This window comes from Triticum dicoccoides, chromosome 6B (assembly GCF_002162155.2).
Source record: "Triticum dicoccoides isolate Atlit2015 ecotype Zavitan chromosome 6B, WEW_v2.0, whole genome shotgun sequence".
Classification (NCBI taxonomy): domain Eukaryota; kingdom Viridiplantae; phylum Streptophyta; class Magnoliopsida; order Poales; family Poaceae; genus Triticum; species Triticum dicoccoides.
The window spans coordinates 41,496,084-41,501,381 of NC_041391.1; positions in this window are offsets into that span (position 1 = coordinate 41,496,084).

Sequence of the window (5,298 nt, forward strand, 5' to 3'; positions counted from 1 at the left end):
GCCTTATCATCAATCTGGGCTAGTCATGATGCTCCGTTCATCGCTCCCACGATGCAGCCAAATCTATTCACAAAACACCAACGTGTTCACTTTGTCTCGGTGTATGCCGACTTTCGCACAAGAACCCTATACACACACCCCCTAACTTTATTTTCTGAGTACTAACCGCAAGATACCCCTAGTCTCTTGTTATATCAACTACAACAAACAAATGGGCGAGGAGGAATCTTGGATAGGGTGAAGCCATGCAGAAGCTTGCCGATGAAGAGGAGCGGTACATGTCCCATGAGATCATCACCGGCGAGCTCAAGTTCCTATCAGAGCAGAAGATAGAGTAGATATCATAGAAAATAATATGAATTGACCAACCACCGTTTATGACTTCCGGGTTAGCACTGATCTTAACCCGTAATATGCATCAAGATCCGTAAATAGTTTTAAAATGGGGTACGCTAAGGCAAGCCCCGTGCTTCTTTTATCTTTTGAGTGGATTAACATAAATAACTAGATGATGCCCCGCACGTTATTGCAGGAATATTTGCAATATATTTCAAAGATATTGATTTTATGGATTGAAGAAATAACATGAGAGCTAAAAACTAAATATATATATGGGTTATTTTGTTTGATTATTGTATTTTTCAAAGATATTTATTAAATATATCATGCATGTTTGCATGTTGAGATGAATCTTTTTCCATGACTCAAATGTTGAGTTGGAGCCTTGTCTAATGCATGTTACTTGATGAGGTGTCACGCTTGAATGTTGAGAGAAATAGGTTAGTGTGGGCTAGCTATTTAGATATAGAAGATACTGAGGGTCTCTAACTGATACTGTGTTGTGAAATTCTTCCTCCTGCCCCTACATGAATTATGTTTTAGATGTAGGATATATAGCCATCAAATCAAGTCGTGAAAGATTTGACATGCTAGAATGCACAAGGAAAAAAAATGAAAGGTCTGTTTCCAACGATTGAAGTGGATGACGAAACTAGCTAGGTTGTCAGTTCCCCTACAAAACTAGGCTGTCAACTGATTATTTTTTATTTCTGTAAAAGTTGATGTTGCTGCCACTCTTTGGAATGGCAGGTAGCTGCATGACATATTGTGGAAACGTGGAGGTGCCGTATCCATTCGGCATAGGCCCATCCACCAGCTGCTACCTGCAGCCGGGATTCAACCTCACCTGCGACACAAGCGTTAACCCCCCGCGGCTACTCCTAGGCAGCAGCGACTTTCAGGTCACTCATATCTCCCTTGACAACTCCATGGTGCATGTTGTCAGAAGGGATGCCCTTATAACCGTTATGTCCAATACCGAGAGGATTTGGGTATTCCCTGAATATTTGGGATCAACCAAAGATTTCACATTCTTTTTTCCGGGAGAAGCACCCTTCTCACTGTCCACTAGAAATGAACTCGTTGTCACAGGGTGCAACGCACAAGCCACGTTGTTCAGGCACCCAGGCATCATCGGCGGATGCGCCTCCTTATGCTCCAACAGCAACGACACCAGTACCAGCACCGGCCTTGGTGGAAGCAGTGGCGGCAAGTACTGCCGCTTCAATGGCTGCTGCCAGACACACATTTCTGAGTCCACGGACGGAATGCCCAGCAAATTGCATTTCAAATGGTTTGAGACAAACGACCCTAAGGATTTGGAACTGTTTCCCGGGTACGTGTTCATTGCAGAGGAGGGTTGGTTTGATCAGCATGGCCACCGTATCATGCAGAAGGGTCTGAACACCACGTGGGCAGAGGTTCCCATTCTTCTCCGGTGGGAGGTCTTGCATAATCATGGCTCATCAACCAACGTGAGCTCTCATCCCGATTGCTCCCAAGAGGTATCGACCGACCTTTGCAAGAGCAAGCACAGCCATTGCAAATCCAGGAAGAGAGGCTATTCTTGTCACTGCGACAACGACTACCATGGCAACCCCTACGTCCACAACGGATGCAAAGGTCCGACGCATGCAATATTGCAATATCTGTTACGCATATGTATTCCTTTTTGTTTACATTAATTCTTCCTCTAAGTCGTATAAATGTACACATGATAATTAGCTAAACTCAACATTTTCTTTTGTGATTTTGGCCACAGGTGGACGCGCCAAATACTTACAAGGTGAGCAACACATAGCTGCAACTTTAATTTGTCACGGCTTCTCCTACCAGTCTCTGGTATTCTGATTGTTATTTGACTTCAATTCAATTGTTCTCGTGTAGTGATGTGCTGCCAATATTTTGTTCATCGATCATATCTCTTTTCTTAGTAAAGTGAAGATCGAGGGCACTACTCACCCATACGTTGATGGCAATTAAGAAACTTCACCATTTTTTTCTAGCTTTGGGTAATGATATGAAAACGACTTATCTATTTTGGACAGATGAAAATAGCATCATCCGCAGACCTATGAGAGAACATTTCCAACATATGACAATTTTGTATTCATTTATTCTATTATACATATTTAAATTAGATGCTAGTCAACGAGGCATGCCTTGTAAATTCCTAAAAAATGAAACAGTACATCGAGCCATCAATCCGACGACCAATTCTTGGACAAACCACTAAACAATGGTGATTAATTCTTATGTTTGAATACATGCAATGTTATGCCTCACTCTACATATTAATCCATTGCTTCCTAAAGTTGATAGTTTAAAACTTTCAAAACAGAACTTTTACCACTGGTTCTTCTTTAACTAAAATTACAATATCTAATAAAAATATGGACGAGCACAGCTACAAACATACTATGCATAGACTGATTGATAAAATGAATGACAATATATCGTGCTTTCAGGTATAAGCATCATCCTTGGAGTTGCCAGTGGTGCGGGCCTCATACTTTTGGTTCTCTTTGCATACGTCATTTTCGATAAAGTTAAGCACCAAAGGACACAAAAGTTAAAACGAAAGTTTTTCGAGCAAAACCGTGGTCAATTATTGCAACAATTGGTATCTCAGAGAGCTGATATTGCGGAAAAAATGATCATAACCTTGGAAGAGCTAGAGAAGGCAACAAACAATTTTGATAAAGCTCGTGAGCTTGGCGGTGGTGGGCATGGTACTGTGTACAAAGGGATCTTATCAGACCTCCATGTCGTAGCCATCAAGAAACCAAAGATGGTGGTTCAAAAAGAGATCGACGAGTTTATTAATGAGGTTGCTATCCTATCACAGATTAATCATAGGAATGTAGTAAAACTCTATGGTTGTTGCCTTGAAACGGAAGTTCCAATGTTGGTCTATGAGTTCATATCCAATGGAACACTTTACGATCATCTTCACATCGAAGGACCAAGGTCATTGTCATGGGATGATAGGCTAAGGATAGCAATTGAAACTGCCAAATCATTAGCCTATCTTCACTCCATGGCTTTAATACCTATCATCCATAGAGATATCAAGTCCTCTAACATACTTTTGGATGATACCCTAATAGCAAAGGTAGCAGACTTTGGAGCTTCAAGATACATTCCATTGGATAAATCAGGTTTAACAACTATGGTGCAGGGTACACTAGGATATCTAGACCCCATGTACTTCTACACTGGGCGTCTCACAGAGAAAAGTGATATTTACAGCTTCGGTGTTATGCTCATAGAATTGATGACCAGAAAGAAACCATTTTCCTATATGGCTTCTGAAGATGGTCTTGTGGCACATTTCGTTACCTTGTTTGCAGAAGGCAATTTGTCACAGATATTGGATCCACAAGTTCTGAATGAGAGTGGCAACACAATTGAAGAAATTGCTACAATTGCAGTAGCGTGTGTAAAATTGCGAGGAGAGGAACGTCCAACCATGAGACAAGTGGAGCTGAGATTGGAAGGCGTTCAATCACCCGATGAACATGTCATGGCGGTGGTTGGGGAATTTGAAGCAAATGGTATTGACAGGAGTTCTCTGCTAACCAGAGATGAAAGAAGCACAGAGGGATTGACCAGGCAATACAGTATGGAAGAGGAGTGCATATTGTCTTCTAGATATCCGCGGTAGTCCCAATTGTGTTTGAGTTGAAACATGTTGTGTTTGAAGAATTATGTGCACTCAGTTGTCTTAGTGAAAAGCTGTCCCTAAACCCTTTTGCTTTGTTGAATTTGTTTCTTTCTACTAGGTAACCGCCCGTGTGTTGCAATGGGGGCTTAATTATTCTAGTAGCTCTATACTAAACGTGTCAAACATATACCTTATCCTCATGCATAGCTTGCAGTATTGTTGATTTTTTATGTTAAATCATAATCAAGTAGCAGCTTGTGCAGAAACATTTACCTGCCACACACAATAGTTAGAGTAGCCGACAGTGAAGCCCTCATATTCTGGACACTTCTACTTCGGTACAACCCCCTAAACACATCGACGGTCAAGATTAATCTATACCCCTTCATAATTAAGGACATGATGGGCATTAAGAAAAATATGTATATATTCCCTGTACTCCTTATCCCATCTCACACGTATTACTTCCTCCCACATGCGGCCAGTAATGGGGGCATAACGACCCGCATCCAGATCCTGGGCAGCACGAGCAGCAGCTGCAACGGGATGTCCAGTGACGTTCATATATACCCGCTGCTCAAGAACGTGGACAACACCGTGAACGCAACCATGATCCACGAGTTCATGGCCTTTGGCCTGTAACATCCATCTTGCCGCCGGCGACGCATGTAGGCCGAGGACATGTACCGCTAGGAAGATGGCAAGGATGACGAAGAACAGTGACAGTGCGGCATCGTGCTGCAGCTTCGTGCAACTAAGTATTGGCGATGGACATTGGGTTGTGGCGGCGGCCATGACCGGCGGACATGCTGGGATTTATTCATAGTTTAACGGCCTGGACGGTGGACATGCTCGACAGCGGTGAAGATCAGATTGATTCTGCTGGGCGCCTCGTCCCTTGCCGCCGAGAACCTGTAAGGTGAGTTGTGCGACGTGGAGGTCGGGACCCCGGAAAGAGATGGCCATGAAGTACAAGACGAGCAGCGAGCCTATGCGCGGGCAGACTGTCCGGCGAGAACTCACCGCCGGCGCGCCATGCACTCCTATGTGGTGCTGCGCAAATGACCTGAAGAGCAAGCACATCAGGGACATGGAGGTTGGAGCCCCGTGTGGTGAGCTTCGGCCATGGGCTTCTTGGACGCGACGCGAGGATTGCCGTTGGTGCGAAGATGGCTCCGGCCGGCTGTTGCATGGCTGGATTGGAGGTGATCAATTTTGTGCCGAGATAATAGGGACGCAACCGGCGTATTAGGCAACTAATTTTAATTAGTATAAGGGCGAAAATATCCTTT